Genomic DNA, 12,967 nt, shown 5'->3' on the forward strand with positions numbered 1-12,967 from the left:
ACCATCAGGCCACTGTTTCTTTCTCTCTCTTTTTTTTTTTTTTGGCTGTGCCACATGGCTTGTGGGACCTTAGTTCTCCGATCAGGGATTGAACCCAGGTCCCCACAGCAGTGAAAGCGCCAAGTCCTAACCACTGGACCCCCAGGGAATTCCTAGGCCACTGTTTCTATTGGAAATGTTTGTTACTCCCTCATCTTCCTGAAAAGACCTTAACTATTATCCTTTAAAATGTCCAATTTTAAATTTCAAATATCACCTCTGCTTACGCTGCTTTCTTTGACCTCACCATGTTCAATTGGCCATTCCCTCCTCTGAACCCCACTCCTGGACTGTATCCAGTCCTCTATTGAAGCCTTATCTCAATGAGTGAATTTGGCAAGTTTACCATCTGTCTCTACTCTCAGACTGTGAACAAATTCTTCAAGGGCTGCTGGGGAGACTGAGGAGCATCAGCTCTGAGCCCCCAGAGCCTGGCACTGAGCCAGGCACAGAGGAGCAGCTCGGTAATGATGGAGGAAAAGAACTGAAATGTGAGGGGATTGGACACAAGGCCCTCCAAGGACCACCCCAGCTCTGACCTTCATGAGTGCTTGACTCAGTGTTTGATTGTATTTTAAAATTTTTATTTATATATTTATTGGCTGTGTTGGGTCTTCGTTGCTGCAGGCTTTCTCTAGTTGGCAGCGAGAGGGGGCTGCTCTTCGTTGCGGTGCAAGGGCTTCTCATTGCGGTGGCTTCTCTTGTTGCGGAGCATAGGCTCTAGGCACATGGGCTCAGTAGTTGTGGCATGTGGGCTCAGTAGTTGTGGCTCACAGGCTCTAGAGCGCAGGCTCAGTAGTTGTGGCGCACGGGCTTAGTTGCTCCATGGCATGTGGGATCTTCCCGGACCAGGGCTCGAACCCGTGTCCCCTGCATTGGCAGGCGGATTCTTAACCACTGCGCCACCAGGGAAGTCCCCAGTGTTTGATTCTAAACCTCTGCCAATGCTGGGGTGCAGAAATCACAGCCGTGTACAACAGAGGGAGGCAGGATAAAGAGTAAATGCCAGGAAATGGCAACCGCATCTGCTCAGAAGATGTCAGAGTGATTAGATGGAAATTGGTCTAGAAATTGTGGAACTTCTTGGAAGGCTCACAGGACCCCATGAAATACCACTGAATGCCTGAGGGCTCCTCAGGCAGAGTGGCGGGAGAGAAACTGTCAAGGTCATGGCCAACTTTGAGATCCCCCAGATGTTACTCCATGAATAGGTTTTCAGGAAAGGAAGAAAAAAACAATGGGCTGTCATTCTAATCAGAGTACATGAATAATGCTCTCACGAGAAAAAGGTCAGGGGCTTTCTGTCAATTTCAGTCAAGTGTCCAAGGACATCCTGTGTGTTCAGAACTTTTGGGGGGGAATAGTGAGAGATTAGTGAGCTCAGGGGGGTGACAAGACACAGCTAGTGAGACCCCTGGTTCCATCCCCTTCTCTGCACTTAGTGGAATGTAACTGAATCCCCCACGGACTGGGTCCCGCCATGAGAGAAGAGGCGACCTTCTTGCTCCAGAACTCAGGGGAATCTCGAGGGGTCAGTGGTGTCTCTCACCCTTTAGATTTTACTAGGACTGAGCTCTACTAATCTGGGGCAGCTAATATACAGTGACTCGTATCTGATGATTTGATTTCTTTATAATTCTGTCTAATTCACTCATCGTTTGAAAAAAAGAATTTCCAATGTATCCAAAAAGATTCACAAAGTTGATCTCGCCCCTTCATTAATTCATTCAGTATGTTTTTCTTGCACATCTGTCATGTGCTCCTGGGCCAGCTTGACAGCATCTTACCTTTGTCCTTCTCCTCTCCCACTTGGAAGGAGTCCCCAGCACCCTCCTAAGCCAGAGATCCTGATGCAATTCATTAGTGGCCTCTGTCCCACCCGGACCAGAGTCTAAGAATCAAGAGGGATTGTGTCACTCAGGACCCAGAGAAGCAGCTGCTCAGCCGCTGCCCAGGCACAAGGGGCTGCTTCCTCACTGGTCAGAACACCCAGGGTGGGGGGCACACACATGGGGGCAGAAGTACCTTCAGACCCTTTGGCATTGCTCTAAGGGACTGTCAGTCCAGAATCCATATCTTCATAGCAGAGGACATAGCAGAGCAGTAATATTTGTTTTTGTTCCCAACGAAGGAATGAGGAAAATACATAAAGATAGTAAAACATCCCCTGTGATTCATCATCAAGAGATAAGCACTTTTAACATTTTTATGTTTACTATTTCAGTTTTTTTAAAAAAATGTGTATATAGACACATCCATCTATTTTTACAAAAAATAGGATTATTCTGCAATACTTTTTATGACTCCCTTCCAAAGCATAAATTATTGCGACTATTTCCCCATGTCTCATATTTCATAACATTGCCTAGTATGGATGTAACAGTTTATTTAACTTACTCTCTATTGACATCTAAGTTACTTACAATGTTTTTCCTACTGTGCGCAGGGTGAATTTTTAAAAGACATGGTAGGTATTTCTTGTTAACTCACTGTGTAGCCCTCTCCCCTGGTCTTTCCCTCTGTGTTTCCACCACCAGCTTGTCAGCCAAGACAGAACTCTGGAGTCAGTCCTGCCCGCTCCCTGCCTCGCACCTCCCCATCCAGTCAGTCACCAGTCACCCAGTGGTCTCTTCTTCTCCAGGTCCTCAGCCCTAGCTCAGACCTTGTCCGTTCTCTCTGGACCATCACAGAGGCCTGGCCTCCCAGAGACCCCCCTCAATTCCTCCTCCTCCCCACTCTGAATCATCTTGGACCAGGATGATATTCAGTTTGCTCATCTACTGTCCTTGGGGGCAGGGAACGAAGCCAAAACTCCTAGTCTTGGCAGAGCGGGGAGAATCATGTTTAATGGGGATGGCTGTACCCATGTTTTGAGGAGGCCAACTTCTGGGTATAGGGGAGAAATTGGTGATGGAGTGTCAGAATGAGAATGTTCTTCTGAATCTCTGGGGTGCCTGAGGCCTCGGGGGGTCAGTCAGGGCACTGGCTGGGCTGGCTCTGCTACCAGGAGCTCAGCCTTTGGCCACTGGCCGGCGCCCTTCCCAGGCCTTTCCCCTGCGCATATGCTCTTTCACAAGTCCTCACTCTGGCAGGGGCTCAGGCCCTCCCAGGAGAAGCTCAGAATGGGAAGCTAAAACCCCATTCTGGGAAGATGAAGGCCCTCAGGGCAGCAGAGGCTGTGTCTGTTTAAGGCTGCCTGCAGTGGCATGCAAATTCCACTTGGCAGTTTGGTAATCCTGTAACTTGGGCTCCAGACCCTTTTTAGTCCTGAGACGTTACACTTCCTCTTGGGTGCAGAGGGAAAATGACCTTATGTTTTCCTTCTAATCAGGGTCAACTCGGAATCTCAGACTTTAGAAAGACATGAAAGGCCTTTTATTCCAGCCTCTCTGTTCTCTATTTAATGTTATCTCCCCAGAGTATTCCAAACAAAGCCAGCTCCTTCCCATGCCCTTCCTTCCCAGGAAGGCTTTTCAGCCTTTTCAGATTTTCAGATCTTTAGAAAGCTCTTCTTGGACCGTGAGGGGGAGGCCCTTTCTCACATCCTTGCCTTTGCTTTGTAAATTGGCTCTGCCCTTCCCCATCTTGTCCACCAGGGCAAACTCTCATTCCTTCTTCAAATCCTGGCCTAAGGTCACTTCCTCCTTCTTTGTATCTCACAGACTGAGTTGATCTCCCACAGGGTCCTGAGCTTCTCTTTTTTCATTTGCAACTGTTAGTTTACTCATCCACATTCTGACCCTCTCCTCTACCCGCTCCTGTCACCATGGACACTTCTGAGGGTGGTACCCAGGCTGATTCATTTCTCTATCACTAGTGCCTGACCAAGGACTTGGCCAAGAGAGGACGCCTGAATGAATGGATGAGAAGGGAAGAAAGGAGGGTCTCAGACCACTTTAAACACTTTTGTTTAAGTGACCTGGACCACCTTTGTTATCCCAGGTCCCTGATTTTCTTAAGCCCTCCCTTATCCCCGATCCTACTGGATCCTCACAGCAGCCCTGAAGTGGTTTAGGGTGGGGACTTGCACCCTGGTTGGCAAATGAGGAAGCTGAGGTCTCAAGAGGAGAAGTGACTTGCTCAAGGTCACTTCAGAACCCCTTGTGGGAGACCAGTAACTGTTTCCTTCCTCCCTCACCTTCTCTTCCTCGGCTCCTCCCACCTGACTCATTTCCCTCAGGGCTGCAAGAGCAGAGCTGGGATTCCCGGTGAGATGTGAGGGATTTTAGAGGCCTGGAAGCAGTTCTGGGCAGTGAAGTCTGTGGGTGGAGTGCATGCAGACTCCCCTGTGTGTTTGTGGGGGAAGGGCGATACTGGCTCCCAGAGGACCCCAGAACAAGTTTGGCACAGAGATATCTCCTATGTCTCCTTTCTACTCCTTAGTCCTGAAAGGGGGATCCCAGATGGTCCCCCAGTGTCCAGATAGCTCCACCCATGTCAGTAGAGTCAACAGAGTGCTGTGCCAAGGCAGACACTCATTAATCATATATTGAAATTGCTGTGTGACCTTAGGTAAGTCACTCAACTTCTCTGGGCATCAGGGTCTGGATCTAGAAAATTTAGACGCTTGGAGTCCTATCCTTAGGAACTAGGGACAGGGACAGATTGTTGTCTCCCAAATTCTACAGGACTGCCACAAGGAAAGGGGGTCATAGTTGTTTGTGTAGCCCAAGGGGCAGGATTAAGATGGACGAATTAAGGTGGAGGAATGCAGTGTAGATTTGGGGTCAGTGGAAACGCTGGGCCATTTACTGAGCACTAGAGCAGCTCTAGAATGGAAGAAGCTCCCCGTGACTGGAGGTATGCAAGTAAGGACCAGGTGGCCATTTGGGAGCATAACGTAGAGGATGGTAGCATTGGACTGAATGACATGTGAGGTCTCAGAGAGCTATGATTTCAGTTACCTTGGAAGTCCCCTTGGTGCCCAGCATGGTCTTTTGCCCATGTTAGCAGGGTAGTGATGGTGAAAGCTCAGGGTCAGAGCTGGCAGACCTGAGCGCTAGTCTTCACTCAGATTTGTAAATGTGGAGAGACTTTGGATAAGTGACTCCTCCTCCCTGGGCTACAATTGCCTGATCTTAAAAATTGTAATAATGATCTCTGTCTTCCTGATCTTTCTAAATAATACTTGCAAGCTAGGAAATTCCATACAAATATCAAAGATTAGCATATAAAACAACTTTTTGTGTGTGTTTCCGAAAGTAATACATATTTATCATAGCAAATATGAATAAGACCAAAGAAGAAAATTTAGAATCAGCCATTATTCTACCACCCAGAGATGGCCAGTGTTAACATTTGGGCATATCTTCCTTTAGTCACTTTCCTATGCATGTATACATTCATATAATTTTTAAACCAAATATTGTATCAAATAATATATATTATTTTGTACTCTGCTTTTATTTCTACTTAAGATATCTATATTTAAGTGAACATTTTCTCACATCCTTAAATATTCTTCTGTGGGTTTAACCTTTAAGAAAATGTTTTATTGAAGTATTGATATAATATAGGTACAGAAAAGCTCATGGATTGTAAATGTACGGCTCATTGAATTTTCACAAACCAAACTCATCTGTGTAACCAGCACCCAGATCAACAGAACAGAATTACCCGTCCCCCAGAGGGTTCCCTCAGGCTCCCTCCCAGCCATCACCTCCCACCCCTGGGGTTGCAGCTTCATACAAAATTTTTATTTTGAAATAATTATAGATTCACAGGAAGTTGCAAAAGATATGTACAGGGAGATCCAGTGTATCTTTCACCCAGTTTCCTCCAATGGCCACATTTTTGTGTAACTATAGCACAATATCAAAACCAAGAGATGGTCATTGGTATCATCTACTGAGTACTCAGATTACACCAGTTTTACACGTACTCATTTCTGTGTGTGTGTGTGTGTGTAGTTCTATGCAACATTATCACTGGTACAGATTCATGTGACCACCATTACAATAAAAATACCTAATTGTTCCATTTCCACAAGGCTCCTTCCTGCTCCTCCTTTATAACCACATCCACTCCCCCACTCCTAACCTCTGGCAACTGCTCATCTGTACTCCATAATTTTGTTCCTCCAAGAATATTATATAAATAGAAGCATACAGCATATAACCTTTGGGATTGGCTTTATTTTTTTAATTAATTAATTACTTAATTTATTTGGCTGCCTTGGGTCTTAGGTGCAGTGACTGGGCTCTTCGTTGTGGCATGCGGGCTCAGTTGCTCTGTGGCATGTGGGATCTTAGTTCCCCGACCAGGGATAGAACCCGCATCCCCTGCATTGGAGGGTGGATTCTTAACCACTGGACCACCAGGGAAGTCCCGGGACTGCCTTTTATAACACAGCATAATTCCCTTGAAATCCACCCAAGCTGTTGCATATATCAATAATTCATTCCTTTTTATTGCTATGTAGTATTCCATGGTGTGGGTATACCATTGTTTGTTTAACCAGTCACCTACTGATAAACATTTATTTCCATTTCTTGACTATTGTGAATCACCTTTATGAATATTTGTGTACAGGTTTTCTGTGAAACACAAGTTTTCATTTCCCTGGGATAAATGCTGAAGGGTGTGATTGCTGGGGCATATGGTAAGTACATTGTTTAGTTTTATAACAAACTGTCTAACTATTTTCCAGAATGGCTGTTCCCTTTTGCATTCCCACCAGCAATGCACCAGTGATCCAGTTTCTCTACATACTTGTCAGTACTTGGTATCATCACTATTTTTCATTTTAGCTGTTCTGAGACGTGTGTGGTGGCATCTCGTGGTTTTAATCTGCATTTTACTGATGGCCAATGAAGTTGAACATCTTTTCACATTTATTTGCCATCTGTATATCTTCTTCAGTGCACTGTCTGCTTTTGTTTCTTTTTTGCCCATTTTCTACTTGGGGTGTCTGTTCTTGTTCTGTTGAGATTTGAAAGTTCTTTATATATTCTTGATACAAGTCTTTTGTCAGATATGTGGTGTCCAACTATTTTCTCCCAATCTACATCTTGTCTTTTCATCCTCTTTAGGGGGTCTTTCATGGAGCAAAAATTAAAATTCTGATGAGGTCTAAATTATCAATTTTTTATTTTATGGATTGTGCTTTTGATATCAAGTCAAAAATCTTTTTGGCTAGCCCTTGGTCTTAAAGATTTTCTCTTGTTTTTTTCCCTGAAGCTTATATAAGTTTATGTTTTACATTTAGGTCTGTGATCCAATTAGGATACAATTAGATCCTAATTTGAGTTAATTTGTATAAAGTGTGAAATTTGGATTAATGGTTGGTTTTTTTGGTTTGTTTTTGGTTTTGCCTATGCACAGCTTAATTTTTAATGAGTGGCCAATATTCTATCCTTAGACATATCATAAGTTACTTAAACAGCCACCCTATTGATGAATCTTTAGGTTGTTTTCAATATTTTTGCTGTTATCAGTAGAGGATGAATATCCTTGTAGCTAAATTTTATACTTTTCCATGATTGTTTTCTAAGAAGAGTGTTTTAGAAGTGGAATTACTGTGGCAATTTTTAGGGCACTGGGTAAGTACTGCCAAATTGCTCTTCAGGCAATTCTCAAGGCACACCTGCGAACCCACACAGGTGAGAAACCTTACCACTGTGACCGGGACGGCTGAGGGTGGAAATCTGCCCGCTCAGATGAACTGACCAGGCACTACGGCAATCACACCGGGTACCACCCCTTCCAGTGCCAGAAGTGCGACGGGGCATTTTTGAGGTCCGACCACCTCGCCTTACACATGAAGAGGCACTTTTAAATCCCAAAACAGTGGATATGACCCACACTGCCAGACGAGAATTCAGTATTTTTTACCTTTCACACTGTCTTCCCGGTGAGGGGAGGAACCCAGCTGGAAAGCACTACAATCATGGTCAAGTTTCCAACAAGTCAACTTGTGAATGGATAATCAGGAGACATGAGGAAACCAAATGACAAAGAACAGTTGGGGTCTGTGACTGGATCTTCTATCATTCCAATTCTAAATCCAACTTGAATATATATTCCTGACAAAGCGCCAAGGGGGTGGCTGGAAGTTTTGGATATCAGGATATAAATTAGACCCGTGAGTTGGGGAGAGGGAAGACCAAAATCCCTTGAATTGTTTCAATGCAATATAAGTATAAAGATCACTTTGTATTCTCTTTGCCTTCTAAAAGCCATTATTACGATCTTAGAAGAAGAGGAAGAAATTCAGGTACAAAAAATGTGTTTTAATAGCCTAAACGATGGTGCTTGGTGAGTCCTGGTTCTAAAGGTACCAAATGAGGCCAAAGTTCTCAAACTGCTGCATACTTTGACAAGGAAAATCTATTTTTGTCTTCCGATCTACATTTATGACCTAACTCAGGTAAATACACCTGGTTTACTTTAACCTTTTTATGCAGACAGTGTGTTATGCACTGTGGTTTCAGATGTGCCATAATTTGTACAATGGTTTATTCCCAAGTATGCCTTAAGCAGAACAATTGTTTTTTCTATATAGTTCCTTGCCTTAATAAATATGTAATGTAAACTTAAGCAAACTTCTATTTTGTATATTTGTAAACTACAAAGTAAAAAAATGAACATTTTGTGGAGTTTGTATTTTGCATACTCAAGGTGAGAATTAAGTTTTAAATAAACCTATAATATTTTAGCTGGAAAAAAAAAAAACTGCTTCATCATCAAGGAGATTCATAGAAAGGCCATGGAAGCAGTTACAACAGTTCCACACCAAGATGATGGCTATGTGAGGATTCCAGCCCATACTGACCTAAAACAAGGAGCTTCCCTGTCCCTGGGGCCCCTAGATCAGGCATCCAGAGATTTTTACTCCCTGACAGGCAGGGTCGATGCCCCTACTCAGCCTTGAAGCAGTTACAGAAGACAGACCATCGCCCTTCTATTTCCCGTAAGAATATGGGAGTAAAATCTCTGAAGGGGGAATGAAACAGGAGGGAAGGGGGCAGGTCACAATCTCTGAAAGAATGACATAGCCCTAGGACATGACATAAACTGATTAGAACCAAATGGGTCCAAGATGGCGGACAAGTCAACTTCCACTAGACCTTGAGCCTCAGTATATGCTCACTGAAACACATCAGCAAGCTAAATGACACACCCACAGGCACCATGACAGTTCCAAGGCCAGGATCATAAGGATCAAAAAGTGGGTGGTAGCCCAATGTCTGGAAATCCCCGCCCCTTCACAAAATAGCTGGAATACCCCTCCCACTCATTAGCCACCCCTATAAATTACCCACCCCTATAAAAACTGACAACCCCATACCCTGGTGCCTTTCTCACCTTCTGAGATGGCCCACACTCTGTGGAGTGTGTTTCTCTCTAAATAAATCCACTTCTTACCTATCACTTTGTCTCTCACTGAATTCTTTTTTTTTTTTAAATTTATTTATTTACTTATGCTTGCATTGGGTCTTCGTTGCTGCGGGCGGGCTTTTCTCTAGGCTCCACGGCATGTGGGATCTTCCCGGACCAGGGCTCGAACCCATGACCCCTGCATCGTCAGGTGGATTCCTAACCACTGCGCCACCAGGGAAGCCCCTCTCACTGAATTCTTTCTGCGATGAGACATCAAGAACCTGAGCTTCATTAAGTCCTAAAACCAGGTGTATGATCTCAGTTGGAAGACTGCGGGTTCTGGCCGGGTTCGAGTCCTGGCTGCGTGGGTTCGAGCCCCAATCTGAGGTGCACGGTTTCAGGACCGCTGGCCTGCAGGACCCAGAGTCCCTTCTAAAGTCCCCACCAAGCCGATCTTGGCTTCTGTAAGGAAAGAGCCAAGGAGGCTGGCACTCTGGGATTCTCTGTTTCTGATTCTGTAAGGTTAGTATTCTACTTTTACATTCTATGCACTTAGCTTATTTCTGGGCTCCAGAATCAGACAGACTTACTTTTAAAATCTATATACTCTGTCATTTACCTGCTGTGTGACCTTGGGCAAATTATTTAACCTCTTTGAGCCTCAGTGTTCTCAACTGTCAAACATCTTTTTGTATAGTGAGAATGAAATAAGTCAATATATAAGCATTAACCATTTGTTGAATTGGAAAAAAACCCCACCTGAATACGTTAGTTTTAAAATTATGTAAAACACAAAGATTGGAAGTTATTTCATCAGAGGGGACTACGTGAAGGCAATGGACTCCTTGGTGAACGCCGAAAACCACTGCTGGTTCTGGCTCCTGCTTCTCTGAGTTTGCTCTGGGCTCTGTCCTTACGCGACGTCCCCACCCCCACCCCCAGGCCGGGGCTAGAGCGTCAACTCCAGGAATCGAGGGGGAAGAACGGCGCAGAGAAAGGAAAGGGGAGTGTCCCAGGCAGCGCCCTCTGGTGGCCGGCCTGAGACCTGCACTCAGCCCGGAGCTTGGCCTGCAGCTCCGTTCTTGCGGCGCGGGGCGGCGCCCCTGGTTCGCCCATCCTTCAGATGGGAACTCACGTTCCAGCCCCGCCTATGTAGCCACTTGCCACCTTGTATAGCAGTCGAAGACTGAGGAGCCGCGGGGGCCAGGGCTGGGTTTGCTCCACCTCTGGGTGCACTGTGGCCAGGACTGTGGTGTTTTTCTAACAAACGCTGGCTTAAAATTGTGTGGGAGCGGACCCTGAGCTCTGAGGCCTGGGGCTCACCCCATGGGCTGCCCTAATCTTTTGAGTCACTCTCTCAGCATCCTGTTGCCTTTGTCCCAGAGTTTTATTATTCCTGTCATCTCTCACCCCCATCTCCTAGAGAATGCGCTTCCCACCAGATGATTTAGCTCCCTGCCAGGACTAAGCAAGCTGTATGGGCAGGTCTATCAAGTAATTATATTCATTCTCCTTTTTTTTTTTTTTTTTGAACCAGAATCACTCTGCGGAGGAGTGGGAAGAGGACAGAGTCTGGAATAGGGCTTTTGAGTGCAAGTCCCAGGTTCTGCAACCCACTCTCCAGGCATCATTTTCCCCATCTGTGAAATGGGTTATTGATCGGCCCTGCCCTGCTTTCCTCACGAGAAGGTTGTGATGAGTACATGAGGTATGGGTGTGAGATGTAAGATCTGTGTAAACTTTAAAGTGTTGCCCAGACCTGATGATGCAGTAGAATCATCTGGATTTGTTTGTTTTCAAAATCTGAAAACTACCATCACATGCGTGCAACACACACACACACAATAGTGGAAGTTAGAAACTTATGTAATACTGAAGTAAAATTCTGGTACATTTGATAAAAACAAGATTTCTGGGCCTTTCTGGTACTTGGTGAAGGTTTGTGCTTCATGCCACACAACAAGCAATGTGGAGCTGGCCGCGAGCTAGGCTTCTGCAGTCTCTTTCATAGGGGTTCCCAGACCCTCAGTTAGAAGGAGCCTCCCGATCTCCGAATCATCTTTCAGCTGGGGAAGCATGCTCCGAGAGGTGGGACTTGCCCTTCTATAGCCAGTGGGGCTGCTGTTGGGGTGGGTGAGGTGGGGCACAGACTTAGACACAGGGTGCAAGTCAGAGCAGAGGTGGGACCCTGCCAAGGAGCTGGAGAGGAAGAGTTGGACCCTCACAGGGGACTCTGGCCCCTTCAGGCCTGTTAGTGCACACACCTGCCTCCTGAGGGGTAGGGGAGGAGGCAGGGGAGGGAGGGTCCTGTTGCGCAACTGGAAGTCTCAAGAGCTGGTTTCTTGCTGAGCTTGCTGTGCAGCCTTAGGAAAGTCCCTTAACCTCTCTGGGTCTCCATTTAACCGTCAATAAAATGGATGTATTTTATTTTTTGGATGTGTATTGATAACCAACTATGTGCCAGGCAACAGCCTGGGTGCTAGGGACCCTTTGAAGAGCAAATGTAGGCACAGTTCTTGCCCTCAGTGTAAAGTGGAAGCTGGAAAAATAAACAGAAAATAAACGTGATGAGTGTCACTCTGGAGGGAAGACGAGGTATTGGGTGAGCACAGAGGAGGTGCATCTAACCTTGCCTGGAGTAGGATGGGGAAGGTGGTCAGAGGAGGCTTCCCAGAGGAGGTGGCAGGAACACTGAGGCAGGAAGGATAAGTGGGAGGTAATCAGGCTGGTGGGTGTGAGGACAGGCGAGCATTCACTGACTCCTCGCCTACTCCTTCGAGCGTCACCTTCCTTTAGAACATATTAGCAAAGGGAAGTTCCGTGTAGTCATGCCCAAGGGGTCTGCTCCAAACCTAAGACACACTCCCTCCCAACACCCATCCTGTTCCCCACCCCCATGTGTCTGCACAGATGTCGGATGGGGCCAGCCAGGGAAATTACAGTGTTTGTGTCTGTGTGTGGGGAGATTATTTTTAAAGCTTGAGCTAAGTATGACTTTGTCCACAGTCTGCGGGAAGTACTAAAAAGCTACACCTTCCCCAGGGTCCCCTGTGTTCCAGACTGGCTTCCCTCTTCCCTGCTCTCCTCTGACTGCTCTCACCTGCCCCCACCCAGTGCCTGGCCTCCCACCAGCCTCAGTTCGCTGCTTGTAAGTCCCTGGGTCTGGAGGAAAGGCCCTGAGGGAAGGAGAAGGCCCCCAGCAGGACAGTGGGTCTAAGTCTTTACTCTCCAGGTTCCCAGCTGGGGCTGTGGAGAGACGAGGGGAGTCTCGGCGTGAGAGGTGTGTCTGTCTGGGGACCTGCAAGTCATTTGTCTGTGCTGAGAGGAGAGTGAGAGGCTGAGGGGAGACAGGCCAAGCCTGCTGGGTGGCCGTGAGACAAAAATATAACAAGAGATGAGCTCATGTGCAGGGTGGCACCTCATAAACTTTAAAATACCGGGCACATGTGTTTCCTTTCAACTGTGCTTCTCTGCCTGGTCCCTTCAGACTGACCATCCTCAAGGAGGCTCTGGCTGTCTGGCTTTGTCATTTGGCATCTTTGCATCTTCAGCTGCTCATGTCCCATGACTAGGTTAGCAGTTCTTTCACCAGGAAAGCCAGAGGGGG

The sequence above is a fragment of the Eubalaena glacialis genome, chromosome 10 (assembly GCF_028564815.1).
Source record: "Eubalaena glacialis isolate mEubGla1 chromosome 10, mEubGla1.1.hap2.+ XY, whole genome shotgun sequence".
Classification (NCBI taxonomy): domain Eukaryota; kingdom Metazoa; phylum Chordata; class Mammalia; order Artiodactyla; family Balaenidae; genus Eubalaena; species Eubalaena glacialis.